This window comes from Catharus ustulatus, chromosome 4, assembly GCF_009819885.2.
Source record: "Catharus ustulatus isolate bCatUst1 chromosome 4, bCatUst1.pri.v2, whole genome shotgun sequence".
NCBI lineage: Eukaryota > Metazoa > Chordata > Aves > Passeriformes > Turdidae > Catharus > Catharus ustulatus.
Window position 1 is genome coordinate 24,788,614 of NC_046224.1, and position 19,106 is coordinate 24,807,719.

The 19,106-nt window shown below is 50.5% G+C and overlaps 1 long non-coding RNA gene across 4 annotated transcripts in view; it reads left to right on the forward strand.

The window, feature by feature from the left end:
• Positions 1 to 14,681: 14,681 nt before the first annotated feature.
• The window catches only part of LOC116994866, a 50,992-nt gene continuing 46,567 nt past the window's right edge, over positions 14,682 to 19,106 (forward strand). Inside the window, exons 1-2 of one of the 4 annotated variants that reach the window (XR_004417606.2) lie at positions 14,682 to 14,827; positions 15,947 to 16,256. This is a non-coding gene — a long non-coding RNA (uncharacterized LOC116994866). Of the gene's footprint in view, positions 14,828 to 15,319; positions 15,368 to 15,679; positions 16,257 to 19,106 lie in introns of those variants that run through there. The other 3 variants (XR_004417605.1, XR_004417607.1, XR_004417604.2) reach the window with 3 other exon arrangements.

The window sequence follows — 19,106 nt, forward strand, 5'->3', positions numbered from 1 at the left end:
TGGCTCTCCCAGTAGCATAGGAGGAGATACGGGGCTGGCAAAGAGCATCAGCTTCTACTCTGTGCTACGACTTCTGCCTGAGCATACCCCATGTAACTCAGCGTCTACAAACACTGAGAGAAGGAGCAGGCTGGGGTAATGAGCAGGATGGATGTGCTGACAAGAGTCTGCCCCTTGCACACTGCCCCACCTTTCCCACATCACCATCAGCTTTGACTGGAGTGACTGTAGAAGCTGGCCAAGCTCTCTGCTTGCCACACTGTTTTTTCTGCAGGGGAGAAGCTCCTCTCTGGGCTGACAGACTTGTTTCCTAAAGACATGGTGTGGGGTGCAGACAGAGTCTCAGTGCAGCTGGTAGGGAAAGAAGGCCCCCCCCCACACCCTCTCCTTTCTCCCTGGCATTCAGCTGTATTGGACGGTGTCTGTTTTTAGCAAAAGTCACAGATTCAACATCTGAGCTGATTTTCCAAGGGGACGTATAAAACAAACAGCCTGCCATCTGCTCTATTGTCCTGGAATAGCGGCTTTGGAGAGTGGGGGAGAGGGAAGGAGGAGAATGAGAGGAATGAGAAAGGGACTAGAGGGAAGAGGGTGGGAAGGAGTGGGAGCAGAAGAGAGGAAAAGGAAGAAAGGGGAAACAGGGAGGTCATGGCAGGGAGGGGAGGCTGAAGGAAGAGAGAGAAAGGACAGACAAAAAGGGAAGCTGTGTGGAAGTGGGGATTTGTTGAGGCGAGAGGCCCAGAGACAGGCATGGGGGCAAACAGGGCCTCCTTGCAATCACCCTGGCTGGATTCCTCAGAGGCAGGCACTCTGAGCACCCCTGTCCTTGCTGAGCCAGTGTCTGGCTGCAGAAAGAAACTAAGTGGACATGGTGGCTTGGATAATCCCTTCCACCCACTCAGCCCTGCCTGCTGCACACCCCCACCTCTGTGCTGACTTTTATTGAGTGCCGCAGGGCAGGGATTGAACTCCAGGTTTGGCAGCAGAGTAAATAACAGCAACATTGGCTTCTCTGGCCCAGGAGGGAGGAGGGCTGGTTTTAATCAAAGGTAAATAACAGTCAGTATTGTCTGACCCTTAATCCAATTTCCTAGAACTGGAGAATAATGTTCCAACTTAAACATGTGGCACTGGCCCACCGGAGAGGGATGGCTACTCAGCCAGCAAGCTACTGGGCACAGGACAGCCAAGGACAGCAGAGCTGGCAGGGGTGGCACAGGGCAGGTAATTTATCCTAACTAACCTGGGACTGTGCTGTTCTGATTCTTCCTGCTTTGTTTTTCTGCCTTCAGTCATCCCAAAAGATGGGGCTGGGCTTGCTGACAGGCAGCACCCTGTAGTAATATGGGCCCAGCTGATTAAAAGCTCCCTGATTTGCTTGGTTCACAGGGGAGTTGGGACCCAGCTGATGCCCTACATCTGCATCCCTGGAGGTCATTTTGCCTCTTATGGCGACCTGGAGAAAGGTGCTTATAGCTGTTACATGGACATAGCATAAATCATGTTTGTGCCATATCAAGTTTCTGCTATGCGTGACATATAGGCAAGATTTCAGTGTTGGGAAAAAGTGTGTTGTTATTGGTTTGGTAGTACAATGATCTGTGTGACTGGAAACTGCACTCTGGCTTAGTCACATGTTAGAATCACAGAGCATTGGAGAGGTGCTGTTATTCGCCTATCAGGAGGTTATCTAATCCTGCAGCAGGGCCAGCCACCTTATACCCATTCCATCAGATGTTTGTCCAGCTGGCTCTTAAAACACATTGTTCTGGTCCAGACTATTGGTGCTGGAATCAAAAACCCAGTTTCTGATAGTAAAGCAGTGATACCTGGTTGATCTGGAAAAGACAGGTTTGTTCTGCAATGCTGTGCCAACACCATTTGTAGATGCCCATTGAGTAGCTCTGTCAGGGTCCTGGGCACTGCTTTCTTCTCTGTGAAGCAGCTGATTTGCAATTCTCTAGAACAAAAATGGCCTGGTGAGGCCACTGCAAAGAGGCAGAGACACATCCTAGAGCTGAGGGCAGAGGAGGCCAAGCTCTATCCAAGCCCTTTCATCTTTCAAAATGACTTGGCAGCCTGCAGTCACAGCTCAAACTGCTGTGTGGACAGAGCAGCTGTCCACCTGTGGGTGGACCACAGTTTTAAGACCTCTTTTCAGACTAAGCCTTTTGTAAGCATCAAGGGTGTGGAGTGATACCTCCCCACCAAAAGCTCCTTGGTGGCAAACATGGCCCAAGACATGCCACACTTGTGACTGCCAATTCTTGGTCAGATAATCTGAATGGATCAGGTGCAGGTGGGATAGCTGTGATTCCATCCTCCCATCTATATCTCTGGAAGCCTGGGATCCAGCAGCAACAGGGACAGAGTGCATAGGCTAGTTCAAGGATGAGTGAGGCCTGTCTTTCACAATCAGGATGTCCAATCCATACAATGACCTGTCCAGACAGGTCAGAAATGCAGCTCCAGAGGTGCCTTATTCACTTTCCCAACCATGTGCATACACTTCACTGCTGGTCATCCAGTCCTGCCCTGAGAAAGGCCAGCCCCACTGCTGAAAATACTGGCAGGAGAGAGGAATGGGGAAAATATATTTTATTTGTAGCTGACTGTCTGTTTCTTGCCCCGCTGCTCAGCTCTGGGAAGCACACTGCTTTTGTCTGCCTGCGGTCCCCAGGCAGACAAGGTCCCCGTTCCCTCTGGATGGGGAAGGGGCAGGAGAAGGAGAGCGGGCCACGTCTGGAGGGGGCAGGCTCTGGTCAGCACCCTGGACAGGGACGGACCCGCCGCTCCTGCTCGCCCTTGCCTTTCTTTGCCTTGCCTTGTCTTTCTTTCTTTCCCTTGCCTTGCCTTGTTTTTCTTTCTTTCCCTTGCCTTGCCTTCCCTTCGCCTTGGTCCAGGCTGATGGGCAGCCTCCTGGTGCGGCACGACCCTGCTTTGCCTTGCAACCTGCACCAGCACATTTTTTCTCTTGCTTGAGAGCAAATAGTGCTGTGGATGTGCACGCAGCTGCTCTGAAACTGTGGCTTAGATCTGGGTTATTTTTGCAGATAAATCCTCTTTTCTATCAGATTTGACATCAGGCAATCCCTCCAGATCCGTCCCTTTCTCCCTGTCTGACTCCCCCCTTCCCTTCCATGCCCTGTGTTCTCTTTCCTTGCATCTGTGCTTTCCCCTCTATATGGCTCCCTCCTCTTTTCTTTCCCTAAAGCCAGGTCTCTGTGAATATAATTTTATCTTCTCACTTTCTGCTGCTCTGCATCTCCACATTGCTCTTTGTGCTTTCCCTGCTCTCAAATGTGCGCATTTTTCTGCTTTCCTTTTTATATCTCTTTTTCTCATTTGCTCTCCTGGTTGTTTCTCTGTGGTTATTTCCACAGTGCTGTGAGTTCTCTGAGAGCCCTCAGTGCCCTGGAGTGTGAAATACCTGGAGTGTTCTTATTTTTTTGAAACCCTGGTATGGCTGATGGAGCTTGGCATCCTCAGCTAGGGAGTTAACTATTTCACACACTGCCCTGTGCCTCCCACCTGGTCTAAGGAGGAACTTCCAGGGTGGTGAAGGCAGGAAGCATTCACAGAAAAGGAATTAAAACAGTCTGGCAGACAGTGGGGGTCACTGAGTAATGGATGGGTGGATTGGGTAGTGCTCTGATAAAAAGCATTTCCTGTATCTTAGAAGAATTCTGGTCTTTGTTTCCCACGTGGTCTGTGCCAGCACAGAAAGTGTTCCAGGACCTCGGTGTGGATATCTGTCTCTCAGATCTCCTCCTGAAAGTCCAGTTTTGATGGCACAGGAATCACCAGAGGCTTCTTTTGCCTGGGAGCTTGGCAAACCCTGGGATGTCTGGAAAGCTGTTCCCCAACACTGCTGCAGGACACTAGGAAAGTGTATTGATTTACCTGGTAGTAACTGGTACCTGGTGGGTGAGAAAACAGGCTGAAGGCTTCTGTGCTACTTGGAAGTGATCCAGTGTGTGATGATGGGATCTCAATTTCAGTTGCAGAAAATCATTTCCATTTAGAGGAGCCCAGGGAACTCCCAGCCTGACACCACTTTGGTTGGGTTTTAGCCAAGGGACCATGGAGAATGGGATCCATGCCAACATTTCAGGGATCTCAATTTGTCTGGTGAGGAGAAAGAAAGGAGGTCTTGGCTGCCTTTCACTTTTTTGGGTGCTTTTTAAAAATGGGAGCCCTTGTGGCAGTGCCAGGCCCATCCAGTGACAGATAAATGGACTGCAGATGGAGATTGAGTAGATGGATGTGGAAAAATAGCAGTTGTGTTCCACCTTGCTTGCTCAACAAGCCATGGCATGGCATCCAAAAGAGCTCACAAAGTGTTTGGAAGAGGCAATGGATTTTCTGTCAGATTGTAGTTGTCCTCTGTAAAGTGACATTTACATTTTTACCAGGCAAAGTAGTTTTCCTGCCCTGCAATTCTTCCAGCACTTTGGGTTAATAGGAGCAGAGGTTGGCTCCTCATTGTCTGTGGCTCGACATTTAGATGACTATCAGACAGGGAGAGAGGGCAGTGGTTTCAGCAGTGCTTAATGAAAAGCCGAGGGAAAGGGAAGTTTTTACTTCACCTTGGATGCTGTCAGCTTATTTTTTACATTACTCTAGTGAAGGCCAGGAAAGAATGGTATCCTCTCATAGCTCCCTCCCTGGCAGAGAGCTGCCATGATGAAGTCTTTTGATGTACTGTATATCTAAGCAATTTCAGTATTTTCTTCCAGTGCAGGACACAGCACTGTTCCCCTTGATGAGGCTGCAGCACACCTGTGTTTCTCCTTTAGAAAACCTTCCTTCCACTGCATAGGATTTTTTTGGTTTTTTGCTGTCACTGTTTTGTAATATTTATAAAGGGCAGTTCCTGATGGAAATGCTTGCAGGGCTCAGCTGCCTACCCATGATATGTGGGAGGAAATTTCTCCTCAGGGATTCTCCTCCAGGGCCCCTCTGGGAGTCCTCTCTGCTCTGTCTGCCTGCTGGTACTGGCATGTTCAGCACCTCACTGCATCCCTTCCTCAGAGGTACCTAAATACCTCAACACACCCCCAGACCCAAACTCAAGTCGTCTCCCTGGATAACCAGTCTCCATTACCTCTTTCCAACTCACAATAGCCCTGAATAGTAAGTAGACCTGGTGTTCAACGTTTCTGCAGCACTTGAGCTTTGAAGGAGCCTGAGAAGAGCACTGCTAATGAGCTCACCTCATATCTGTCAGGTCAGTGTGATCCCTGCTTGAATGGCTTACCATACTGAAGCACCAAGTGACCAGCTCCACAGAGGCACCTGAGCTCCTTGGATTGTCATCTTGCTGTCTCCTTTTCTCCATTCCTGAGTGCAACTGAATGTCACCTTTTGCATTCCAGAGCCCAGAGACAGCATGCCAGGTTTTCTGGGGGTATAAATCATCTTTGATCCACAGGGACTTCAGACCCCCACTCTGTGTACTCAGTCTTGGGAGCTTAGCATAACTCAGGAATCCACGGGTAGGTCCAAATCCAGATGTTCTGGGTCCAGGCAGAATGATTCCAGTCTTCCCTGCCAGTTTCACTGTGGAAGACTGGGATAATCAAAACACTGGGAGTTATCTAGGGAAGCTCTGCAGGAAAATCTGGCATGAGGAATAAGAGACTAAGATGCATGCACATCCCAGTGTGATGGAAGATCCCAATCACCTGGAACAGGTAAATGGTCAGGATGTTTTGCCCCAGCTCTGTGGAGACTTATTCACAGGGTCAACCATTTGAATGGCACCAAGCCTAAAGGGAGAGATAATGCTCTTCCTCTGCCCCTTTCACCACAACTCTCATTTTCCTGCCTCTTGGAGCTAAGGAGGAAAGGATGGACTTTTCCTTCCACAGAATGGGGCACACATCTCAAAGGTCACAGGGAATCTCTGCCACATCTCTGCTGCAGCATTTGGTGAGCAGGAGAGCAATTGCTGACCTACAATCATTTCTGTCCCTGCCCCACCACGCTGGTTCCTCTGGGGCTCTGGCCCAACACTGGCAGGGCTCCGTGCTGCCCCTGGGCTGGCTCGTGGAGTGGCTGCTGGAGTGGTGCCCACCATGGCAGGGATGTCAGGGCACGGTGGGGGCAAGCCAAGACCCAGCTGTCCGGGGCTGCTGGGGGGTGTGCAAGGCTTGGACAGGCCAGATCGTCCGGAACTGGGGCCAGCAGAGGGCACTCCGATACCACCGCTCACCCACCCGACCGAGCCCTCCGGTGGGGAACGGGGCCGCCCCAAAAACCCTGCAGCCCTTAAGGGGCTTTGTCCTGACTGAGGGAGGCGGTGATGGTGAAGTGCAGCAGCCTTGCAAGCCGTGTTTTCATCACTGCGGAGGGGAAAAGGAGAAAATGGGTGAGGAAGATGCAAGGGAGGGATGTCCTAGGAATCTCCCATGTCTGTCTCCATCAGCTCTCTCGAACACACATGGGTGGGAGATCCAGTATGCACAGCCCAGGGCTTTCCCTGCCAAGGCAGTGGGTGCAGCGTGGCTCTGGCACAGGACAGCTGACTGAAAGGGCAGCTGTTTTTCCTTGGAGCCTCAGGCTCAGTAGTAGTACCCCCCAGTCCCCTTTCTTTCTCAGCTGCTTATCCTGGTGCTGTCCCTGTGGCTGTGATAGACCAGCTCTAGGCACATCCCAGCCATCCTCACCCTGCAGACAGAGTGTCAGCAGGACTGACTTGCAGGTGGGAAATGGTCAAGGCTGGTCCTTTGGCAAATGAGAGCATTGCCCTGAATGGAGAAGACAGGAACCACTTCAGCACTGCTGCTCATGACATAGTGTGGCCATGGCCATGGAGAGAAGCCCTGATGGGTTGAGATACCCTTGTGAGAGGTGCCGGGCAGCAGACTCTCCTGGAGAAGTGTTTTGCACAGGCCGCAGTGCAGCAAAACCTTTCAGGAGACTTGCTGGCAAACTACTCAGGAAGCCGAGGATCACTGCAGTGAGCCCTCTCCTGTCTCCTCATCACCTGGAAGCAGCTTGAGGACTGCCACATGCCAGTGCAGGAGGGATTGCTCGAGCTGTGCTCACAGCAGAAGTGAACAGCAAGATGCCTCACAGGTATCTGTGGGCTGCAGCCACAAAGTCAGAGGTGCTGGAATCTCCTGCTTCTACCCAGGGTCTGGGCACCTTCCCCATCATAGAGTCAGCATGACAGCTACATGGCAAACTGGGATTCCCCAGGGTTCTGAGGCGTGGGGGTCTCCCTGTCTCCTCTGCAGAGATGGCAGGAGCAGAACACCTTCCTACGTGCTCTGAGAGCCTGAGTGCCTTGTGGTTTTGCTGCAATAAATCTGGAGCAGCTATAAATCTGGAGCAGCTGGCTTAAGTTCCTCCAGGGTTCAGAAGAAAACACATTCAGCCTGATGTGTTTTGTTTGCCCACTCACTGTGTTTTTAATTGGAATGTTTGTAGCTTGGAAAATTGCTCCTCAGACTACAGTACCCACAGTCCTTCACTGGCAGCTTGGCACAGACTTTTTGGGCAAAGCAAGACCCAGACCGGGGGCTTTCCTTACCTGAGCCATGCAGGTGACTGGAGGTCTTCAGTCAAGCCCAGCTGACCAGCAGGTGCTGCACCTACTCACTGCGAAAAGACTGGTGAGATCAGTGAGTGAGAAGTGCGCTGTGGTTCCCCATGTCCCTCAGAGGCCATTTCCAGACCCTGATCCCAGCAAGCAGGGTCTTCTAAGACTATTGCTCCTCCATTTCTGCACAGCCCAGTCCAGACTTTTTTTCCTAGGTGAACCCTGAAGTCCAGTTTGTAAGAGCTCACAAGACAGAAACAACAAGCATAATGAACCATATTTAAAATGATTTTTTTTTCTGCCTTTGGAGTTTGGTTAATTTATAATCTATAAAAGTCTCTGCATAATTGTATCTTGATTAAAATGGTATAATTAGGTGCTCTGGATCTCTTTCCCCTTTCCTTAAGATTATTTCTGTCTAATTGCTTTAATCTGTGTTTTCATGCACCCACTAGAAAATCAAAGCATGCTCCCATGAGGATTCGGGTGAGAGTGAATAAAGCTGACGACTCATTAAGTGCAGCAGAGAGAGGAAACTGCATCTAAATCACCACTACATTAACGAGGTAAAATAAAAAATCAAACTGAATAACTAACAAAAAAAAGGAGGATTAAAAAAATACACAACAAAACAACCTGACACATATTTTATTATTAATTAAGAACATACTGAATAGAAAATTGTATGTTGTTAAAACAAGCTTCCTCCATTGTTGAAGGGAGAGCAAAAGGTCTGGCAATTTTAATTCTCCAAATCTGGAGGTGTTTTGTGGAGGGAGCAGAATGCAGCCCTGCCAGGGACAGAATAAAGTTCACTGAGCAAAGGTTGCAAGACCCGGATAGGAAGGCCATCATTCCAATACAGCAGTTTAATAGCAGTGCCACAATTATTCTCAGTTTAAGTGAGAACTGGATTGGGCTCCAGGGAGAAAGGTAATGACTGGCTGACTGCATTGCTGGGGAGGCTTGGCAAATCCCTCAAGAGTTGACGAAGTCAAATCACTGTCCTAAGACCAGAACAGTTTCACCTCTCCCTTCCAAGTGACTTTCTGTCTTAATAATCAATGATGATCAGGTACAGACCCTACCAGCTAGCTCCAGTAACCTACAAACAGGTCACTTATTTCCCTCTAACTGAGAAGACAGGCAAACAAGATACTTTTAAAAAGATTTTGGCTGCATGTATGGTTTATTAACATATGCTCTAGTCTCTTGAGAAGACCAAGGTAGTGCTGTCCTCTGGTGTCTTGTTGCAGAGGGGTACTAACTGTGCTGTTTGCCTAGCTCAGGTGCAATTCCCACCTGTTGCAGTGCAGGGAGGCTGATTTGTGCCCTGGATGTGACAGAAGAACTTTGTCACCCGGCTGTGCACAGCACTGCTTGCTTTCAGCAGTGCATGGCAGCCCAGATGGGCACTGTACTGGTGCAGCCACTCTCCTCTGGAACCTGGAGCTCTGCACTTCATGGCACAGATGTGGTTGGTGATCCAGCTGCCCGAGACACGGGTGACTTCAATAATTTCCTGCATGGCAGCTGACGGGATAATACTAAAAAAGAAAGGAGGATCAGCTGCTTTCAGCCCTTGAATTCAAGAAGAGCATAATCTAATTAAGTGGAGACCACTATCAAATTACCAGCTCTCTTTTAACGTGGCCATTTTAAGTGGTTTGGTGTATTTATAGCAGGAGAGTTAGGGAGGGCTTTTCTCCCTTGAGGTTATACTTGTATGTAAGGGAGAGATGTATAATGTTGAGACTTCTGCTTTGAATTACTTCTCATCCCTAGCATAGAAAACATTTTTCTCAAGGTTTAAGACACTGAAATCTGATCCCAGCAAGTCTCTTCCTATGCCCATGATTGGAATGTCTGTCTGGCCTGTTCCTGAATCTTGCTGCAAGCCAGCAGCCCAGAAGTTTCCTTTGGAGATTAAGCTTTCCTTAAAGCAAATCCTTGTGCATCTATCTTGGGTCAGCCACAGCCTTGAAAGGGCAAGAGGAGGGGCAGGCTCGCTATGGTCAGGATTCAGCAGCCTTTTCCTGCTGAACTTTGACAGGAGTGGCATGGACCTGTCACCAGTCATTAGAGAGTGAGTGGAGAGGCTCTGGGCCCCACAGCCCAGTGCGCTGCTGGTTGATGGAGCAGCCCCAGTTTGTCTTCCCCTGATTAGTGTCTCTGGCAGCCTGCAGCCCTCTCCCTGTAATTCCATCTCTGGGGGAGCTCCTGTGTGGCAGGATCTGTGTCAGATGATCCCCCAGGCTCGCAGGAGGGAGGAGATGGAAAATGCTCGTTAGGAGTTGTTTCCATGCATAACAACAGTAATAATCCTTAGCCTTTTATCTAAAGCTTTTACAAATGTTAATTCATTAACCTCTTTCAATCACCCTCTGAGGTAAGGATTGTTATCCACGGGATTGGACAGATGGGAGAAGCTGAGATGTGGAGTGCCCAGCCTGAGGCTGTGGGACAAATCAGTCAGTGCCACCAGGTCCTCCTTTGCCCTCCAAAAACTTGTCTCTCCTCTCCCAATGAGGTGTGGGCTGGCTTCTACAGGTCACCCTGTCTCTGGCAGGAGGAAACCTGGCTGGCAGTGTTTGCTGTGTGTCTCTCTGGCTGCAGAAGAGCTTTTCAAGAGGAGCTGGCACACTGAGCCTTGTGCCTGTGTGTCACCACAGACTGTCACCAAGGGAGGGCTTGACCTGCACCATACCTAGGCCATGGCACTGCCCTTCCTCCAGGTGCTGAGGCCTCAGTGTGTTCTGTGTCTCTCAGGTCACCTACATTATTGCTTGTAAGCAGATAGGAAAAAGGAAGGAGGGGAGAGAGAGACATAGAAAAAGGGAACAAGGCAGAAGACTTAGAAGTAAGAGGACTTTGTCTCCTTCACCATCCCCATCTCCCTTCCAACTGGGATTTCTTTTGCTCTTAATGATGTGTCTCATTCTTGATGTGAAAGATTAAAACCCAAGAGATTAATAGATGACACAAAGTGGATGAGATGGACTTTGCTGCCTCCTTCCCTCTTGCTGGGACAGACCACTGGGAAGCCTCTCTCTCCTGCTTTTCCTGTCTTGATTCCCCTCCCTTCCCCTCCCACTCCTTGATCTTTGCAGATCAAAAGGCCCTTGCCTTCTGATGGTTTGAGCTGTGCTGGCCACCTTTAAGGCCGCTCTCTGGTGCTTGTGCAGGGGCAGGTGGAGAGAAAGGATGTGTGTGAGCTTGGGGGAGCCCTAATGACACAGTGCTGTAGCTATCTGTCTTCAGACATTTGTCCTCTGAGGCACACTCCTTCCCTAGGCAATCTATGTTACTGGAGCAGGCCAAACTGGGGCTGCGTTCCTTTGGCTACTCCTCCCCTTGCAGAGCAGGTGTCAGCACAGGTGAGGGGCCTCTGAGTAGATCTTCAGTTCTGACAAAGAGGTTTTTTTCAGAAGCAAGTCTGATAGAGCAGATATTTGCTCCTATTCACTCCTGGGAGTTGGGGGTGTGGAGAGGAACATTTGTTGCAATTTGGTTCATCCTTCTGTTCGCTACTCTTGTCTCCAGACTGCTTCAACTGGCAGACTGCACCAGTCTGGCTAGAACTGTCCCACTGTAGTTCCAGAGCAGAGTTGGAAAAACCCAACACCTTTCTGCCCTTTGATTTTTTTTCTCCATGCTTGCTTCAGTTCACTGTTGCTCTTCTTGATGGCGCAAGAGCCAACAGAGTAAGAACAGGCTTCCCCTGGACAAAGTCTAAAATATGCATAGCCAGGAGAGGGAAGAAGGTCAATTGTATGCCTGGAGGTGCTACCTTATTTCAGGAGAACCTTGTATCTGTGGCATGCTCTGAGGCATCTTGGAGACAGCAGGTACAGCCCTTGCCCCTTCCTCTACGTCCACAGCTATAAGAGAAGAACCTGGAATCAAACCTGGAATCGCTTCCACACTGGAGTCTATAAGCAGGTTAGTGTCCAATGCACTCACGGATTGAGTGCATTGTTATTTCCAAACATGCTGCCCGTTGTATGGAAAACTGGGCCTCACTCCATTTGGCAAGGATGGAGGCATTGTCATGGCAAAGCAGGAACCATCCATGCTGTGCAGTGCCCTTGCTGTCTGCCACAGCCACTGCAACATGCATCTACCCATGTAGAAGGAGCCTCATGTCTTTATTCCTGACAGATGTCAGTTCCTGGAAAACAATCCCTTCCCTCCCTCCTCCTGGAGTCCCAAAGCCAGGCTGGGAGGCTGGGAGCACACGAGCAGGCAAGGAAATCTGCCAACTTCATGTTTCTCCCTGTCGCTCCCTCTTTAGCTGCCTGTGAGCGAGGTTGCAGTAAAATAATGAAATAAAAGCCAAGGACCAGAGAAAGCTGATTCATCCACAGCCCAGGGCCAGCGGCCGGCTCCAAGCAGAGCTGTAAAATCAATCTGTCACTGCTCACCGCAGTATAGATCAGCGTAGAGATTCTGACTGCAACGAGGGCAGAGCCCAGCCTTCCCCCTCGGCCTGTTTTCCCATCCCAGTTGTGCCCCGGTGGGAGATGGGCAGATGGGCAGGGGAGAGGTGGAGAGGGACAGGGGCTGATTTGCCGGCTCTGTGAGCTGGAAGCACTGCCAGCGAGGCTCCCTTCCCTAGCAGCACACACCGCAGGTAGCAGGCAGGCTCCGTGGCTGCTTTCTCTGCCGGGCTCTCCCTCCTGCTGGGGTACCCGGCACAAGGTGATGGGTGAGAGAGGATGGATGACTGCTCTCCCCGCCCCTCTCCTTACATGGAGTGTAGGTACCATCCCCACTGAACCGGTAATCCCCAGGCGGGGCACAGAGGGTTAAAAAATCAGTTTTATCCTCACTTTTGTGATTCCCACATTCTGGGCTATTCTAGGACTTTAGAGCTCCCTGGCATATGTTGGGAAAACACTAGGGAACTGCTCTAATAAGGTCAGCTCTCTTGTTCACCCGCAACAGCATCTCCAGTCTTAGAGGATGTGGCAGCCCAACAGAGCAGGAGCTGAGCAGAAAGGTATAAAACAAAGGGTTTTTTGGGGGTGCTTTCACCCCCATTAAGGGGGCAGAGAGGTCAGGCCTGACTGTGGGTAGTGGTCTCAAAGACATTGACACAAAATAATTAGAAGGTGATTCTTCTTCTGTACTGCTGGGCATAGAGAATGAGGCACCTCTGCAGCTGACTTAAAGTATCTATGACGTCCTTAGGAGTTTTTTTTTCCTCTCTCAGTGATTTTTTTATTTTTTTTATTTGTGAAGTAAAAAACAACAGAGTCTTTCCAGGACTTTTGGCAAGGTCAGAGCCTCTGCAAAATAAACATGGGGGTGAGCTTCTGTACCCTCTAGATCATCTGAAATGGGACAAATAGGCATGGAGGGACTGGCTTTGAAGTGCTTGAGGACCCAAATGTCCCACACTGCTGGAGATGTGGTACTTGCTTCTGCTTGTCTCTTGGGGCACTTCTGTTCTGCTGGAGTTAAGTGTTGTTCCTGGGTCAGTGGGAGTATAAGCAAATATCATTTGACCCCCAGAGGCTCTGGTAGTACAAGGATCCTGCCCCAGCACTTCTGAGTCCTGAAGGGATGTGTGCCAGCAGGAGAGCCTCTGGGAGACTCATCACAAACAGACTGCAAGATGATCCTGGAGGAACTCAAGCAGGAACAAATCCTGCATTAATTTGGAGTTGGAAACCTTTTCTCCTACTTCAACACCCTCCAAAATTAGATACTGTATGTCCTTGGAGGAAGTAGAGAGAGATGGAAGCAAGTCTCTATTCCTTTAGCTTTTAGCTTCAAAAGAGCTTGGAGGAAACACCCCACAGTCATAACACCCCAAAGTGATAAAAGCAATGAAACTTGAGTCTGTAGTTGCCAAGACAAGCTTCCTTCTCTGATTCTGGGAGGTGTGAGTAGTTTTGGCATTTGATCCACTGGGAACAGATGTCTACAGATGGTCCAGGGAACATCCAGAAGTGTCCTCAGAGCTGCATGCCTGTCTGCCTGAGGAGTGTGTGTGTCTTTGTGTGTATTTTTGTGTCTGGGTGATTTTTCCCACTTGGGTTTGCAGGTTTGGAGTACAAGAGGGCACAACAAGCTTCCTATGTGTCATTTGCAAAAGGATTGATGACTTGTGTGTTTGTGCCTAGTGGGCCAGCTTGTTTCTTCATGCCATCTAGCTGGTGTGCGTGATCCTAGCCCTCCTTCTGTGGATGGATCCTTTGCACTTGCCTGTGTTTTGAGGGAGGCAACTCATTCCCTTAGGGTTATTTATTGTTTGCCTCCCCATGCAGAGGTGTATTGGTGTTCTGTCCATGAGGCATCACAATATGGAATGGAATGGAATGGAATGGAATGGAATGGAATAGAATAGAATAGAATAGAATAGAATAGAATAGAATAGAATAGAATAGAATAGAATAGAATAGAATAGGAAGGGATGCACAAAAACCATTGAGTCCAACTCTTGATTCTGCACAAGACAACTCAAAAATCATACCATGTGCCTCACAGTATTGCTCAAATGACTCTTGAACTCTGTCAGGCTGTGACCCCTTCCTTGGGGACTCTGTTTAAGTGTCAATCACCCTCTGGGTGAAAAATATTTTCCTAATATCCAACTTCCTCTGATGCAGTTTCATGCCATTAATATAATACATTTAATAACAGTGCTGCTTGCAGTGATGTGTGTGTGTCAGCCTTTTCAGTTTCTGGACTGCATGAAGGAAATCATTAGTTTCCCATCAGACGTTCTACATGTTTGTATATTCTGAACCTAAGTGCATGTGAGTGCTGTGGAAGTCAGGCTTAGGTGTCTGTTTACAGAACAGAAGCTGTTGCAAGCCTGTTGGTATTTATGCTGAGGGGAAGGTCTTCACCCAGCTGTTGCATGTGTGTTATGTTTGTGTGAAGCAGGGGGGCAAGAGGCGTCTGTTCAGGTGGGATGGAGGTTTCAGAGCACTTCCATTTGTTGTTGCAACCTCTATGCATGCTCAGGTGAAGAACATGGACAGCTGGCCCAGGAACGTGGGTTTGAATTGGGTCTGGGTAAATGCAGATGTTGGGGCAGGCTTTTAACAACAATGTGGCTTTTGAGCAGGAAGCAAATAGTCTCATGGTACTCAGATGGACCTTGAGACATTTCTGAGTAAGACTGTATGATGTGGTTGCCTGGAATAGCAGGAGGCTGGATTGTACTTCCCAGGAAGCCAGCTCCCATCCAATGTCCCTAAGTTTTTTCAGCTGTTGCATATGTGCATGTCTCTGAGTGAGACAGGCAGTCCCTCCACTGCTGTGGTGAGTGTGAGGGGTGCACTGTGCCCCTTCAGTTGTGGTCTTGCATGTCTGTGCAGAGATATTTATGTCTGTCGTGTGCTTCTGCTTTCTGGGGAGCTGGGGAGTAATTTCTTGAGAGCGACTCTGCATTTGGTAATGTGCTTTTGTAGCAGGTATTGCCTGTGCGAAGCATTTGGGGGCCAAGCTGTGGCTGAGTCCCCAACACCTGGTGCACATGGATGCTTGTTTCTGACTGTGAGCAAGATCTCCATTGGTGATAGTACGTGCGGGTTTGCGGAGAGGGAGGTGGAAGGTCTTCCAGACATACATGAGAGTATGTGGCTCCAGGGGCTTTCTGAGGAGCTGTTGTGTTTCTGCAGTGGTGATTTGAGGAGATCTATGATAGACAATCTCCCCAGAGCAGTCACATGCGTGTGTTTGTGTGGATGAAAGCTTTTCTCCACCTCCTGTTACGTTTTTGTGTGTCAATTCTTTTAGCAAATACCACAGGGGCTTGTATCCAGGTGTAGTTTCCCATGGCTGTTGCACATACCTGTGTCAGTAGGTGTATAGCTGTTGCATGCATCTGTGTGTGTGTGTGTGTGTGTGTGTGTGTGTAGCTCCTCAGCAACTGCTGCTTGTAGCTGTATGGTTGCTAGAAGCTGTTGTATTTTCGTGTGGGTGACTTAACCCTGATAAGCTGTAGCCTCTGTGTGTGTGTTTCCCCAGCAGCTGTTGTTTGTGTGTATCCCTGGGGAGCTGTTGTGTGTTGTGTGTAGCTCCTGAGCAGCTGTTGAGGGGAATTGTGTCTGTGTGTCTGTATGTGTGTGTGCTGTTCAAGCAGCTGTGGAGGGGAATTGTGTCTGTGTGTGTGTGTGTGTGCAGTTCCAGCAGCTGTTGCATGCGTGTGCTCATGTCTCCGGTGGAGGCCCACCCCTTTCCGCCTGCACCGGAGCAGTGCAGGCGAGGAGAGCTCGGAGCTGGCTCCATGGGAGAGGGTCCTTTGCCTGTCAGAGCCTTCCCAGCTGGGAGAAGCAGTGCCGCCGGCTCTGGCCCCAGAGCCCTATCAGCCGAGCCTGTGGCGAATTAATCACTTGCGTTTTAAATGCCAATACAGCCCTTTCTGCCTTCTTCCCCCAGTGATGCGGATGCGGCGAAGGCAGCAAATCCTCCGGCTGTGCGTGCCCTCCCCGGACTGCTGCTCCATCCCCGCCCGCCGTGCCCGCGCGTGTGCCTGGCTGGGAGCGCTGCCTAGGTGCGGCCGGGAATGAGACAGCTGCGGGGCAAGGACCGGAGCAGCTCCAAGGGCTGACACCAGCGGGGGATACCCCCCCACACAAAAACATCTGCAGGGCTGCAAGTTGCTTGAGGACCGAGGTCTTTTGTGCCTCCGCTTGGTCTGTGTCATGCCCCGTATGGAAGCTGGGAGCAGTCACCCCTCCAGAAGCAGGTACGTGTGTGTGTGTGTGTGTGTGTGTGTGTGTGTGTGTGTGACACGTTTTTGTGTGCAGTCCTTGTGCTGCTGCCTCGCGTGTCCTCGGCTCCCGGCTGCCGTCCGTGTTGGCTCCCGGAGAAGCAGCTGAGGTTGGAAAAGGGGGAGAAGGGCAGGATGCATGGATTGCCCTTTTCCTCCAGCTTGTGCTCGCACTCCCTGGGGGTTGGATGCCTCTGATCTGAGGATGAAGGCGACGGGTGAGTGCAAAGGAGACGGGGAAGTGGCCCAGGGTGTGTATGTGGTATGAGTGTGTGTGTGTGTGTGTGTAGATTATGCCTACATGGGAGGGAGGCAGAGAGGCTTGGAGATGGGTCTCCCTTTCACCATGTGAGTGTGGTGTGTGTGGTGTGTGTGTGCTCTGCTTAGGACTGGGATGCTGAATAGGTTCAGGCTTGCTGCACACAGCTGGATTTGACCTGTCTGCATCTATTCAGACCTTGCAAAAGGAGGCGATATACGTATATGTACATGTATCCATATGTGTATATATGTCTGTGTGTGTTCATGTGTGTATCCACGTATAGGTCTGTGTATATACCCCCACACATGCATGCATGTGCATGTACAGACAGACAGACAGACTTTTCTGTGTATTGCCTGCAGTTATGGGACACAGAAGGAGCCAGTCTCATCCCTCAGCCCCCTGCTCCCTGTCTCTTTGCAAACTTTGTTGGGGAGCCTCTGTGGACAGTGGTTTGTCTGTGTCTGTGTGTCTGTCCGTTGTGTGCTGTGTGAATATTCGCCTGGTTTGCATGCAGGGGGGTGAGTAAATCTCTCTTCTGCTCTCACACTGCTCTGCTGGGAGACTGGCTGGCTGCAGAAAAGTCATTGCGTGGTGTCTGTCGGGTGTGTGAATGTGTCTGTGGTGGTGGTGGGAGCCGGGTATTTATATAGGGGCCCAGGACAGCTACTCGAATGCATATGTAAGTGTATATGTATTGCCTGCAGGGTGTCTGCATGCCCGTTTATTCCACCAGAGAAAGCATGCCCACATTTTTATGCATAAGGATCTTCCTGCTTTGGGGCATGGGATGGGGGGGAGGAGAAGCTGAATGAATGAATGGGAGCAAAAGGAGGGGGAAGGAGGAGGGGTGGGGGTGGGGGAGAGAGACGAACAGGCGCATCCTATTCTCATCCCAGGACAGGCAGGAGTGCACAGCTGCCGCTGTTACCATTCCTCCAGAGCGTGGATCTGGCTGGGGAAAGGCAGCATAAATCAGCTAATACTGCAGGAGGCAGCATATTCGGGAGCTGCTGTGCGTAATGCCCTCTCGCGTGTGTGTGCTGGTGTGCCCCAGCCCTGCACGCTGCATGCAGCACACACTGAGTGTGCACAGAGCCCGGCTGGCTGGGCACAAACACCAAACATCCCGGGGAACGGGGTGTCTGTGGTGGGGAGGGAGAGCATCTCTCCTGTGCTGCGGGCACAGCCCGCGGTCCTTTGGCACCCACTCTGGGCTCACACGAGCACAGCGGGTGCGAATCAAAGGGGTACACATGTGCAGGCCAGACTTAGGAACGGCTCCCTTTTCTTCCCCCTAAAGGCTGCAGGACCCTTCTCCCCACTCCGGAGGTACAGAGCTGTAAACCAAGCTGTGGAGCAGGGAGAGGATTGCTGAGATTGGAGGGGGGGTAAAGATTATGTAGGGAGTGGAGTGGGGGACCATGCCACTGGAGGGGCCTGGGGACTGGGGAGCCTGGCTGCATTGCATGCTGCGAGCCAAGGAATTTGTCATGCACGGAGAGGTGGGAGGGAGTGGGAGTGTGTGTAATGTGGGAGAGCTGGGGTGGAGGGGTGGAAAGGAGGCTGTGCTGGGGGATGAGGGAATTTCTGGTGAGCCCTACCTCCCCACACCCCCCTTCCGTGTCCCCACACATCCCGTCACTCCTGGGTCCCAAGCGCAGCCTGACAGCATCGCTAATGTAATATTCAAAGGAAGCTTCATTTGCATGGAACATGCATTATTAATATATTTAAATACAGCCCCCCTCTCCTCCCCGCTCTGTGCAGACCGTACCAGCAGCAGTGAGGAAGCTGCAGGGAGTGGAAGGGTGCCGATGCAGTGCCAGGGGTGAGAAGCAGACACTTTAATCCCACTGATTTCCCCAGCCTACCAACCTTCCCCTCTCCCCAGCCCCTTCCTCATCTACCACCTTCCTCACACCATTATTTTCCTTGGGGGGGTGATTGGCTTTCAGGGCACCCAACCCACAAGCATGCAGGTTTGTCGGCATGAGTCAAACTGCCTTCATTGCTTTTCCCCCATCAAAAACTACGACACCAAGGGAGGAATTGTGGATGCATGGCCTTTCCCGCGCTTCCCCCAGCTCCAGGCAAAGTGGGTATTTGGGAATATGCTGTCTGATCCGCTGCACTGGTGCAAAGCTATGCTGTGGAGCAAAAAAGCCACTTGGAGGGTAGAGAGGGCGTTTGGGTAAGGGGGGCATACAGAGGTGTGGGTTTTGCTGGGGGGGAGCTTGCGGTTAAAATCGGAAAGGTAAAAATTGCAGGGAAGGCAGAAGGGAGGGAAGCATAGCTGTGATGATGTCCGCGATGTTTGTTCTTACCTGGGTCATGTCAGAAGCCAGATGCAGCTCCAGGCAGAGTGCAGCTGCCTCATCTGACCCTGTTGAAGAGTGGTGAAAAGCTCTGCCCACCTGGGAGAAAAGCTACTGGTCATATCAGGGGCTGTTGAAACCTCCCAGTGCTCTTATCAGCTGTGTCAGAAAATATCAGCACATTTGCTGAGGGAGAGAGACCTGGCTGCTCTCTCCATCCTAAATACTATGGGTTTTTTTCCCTTG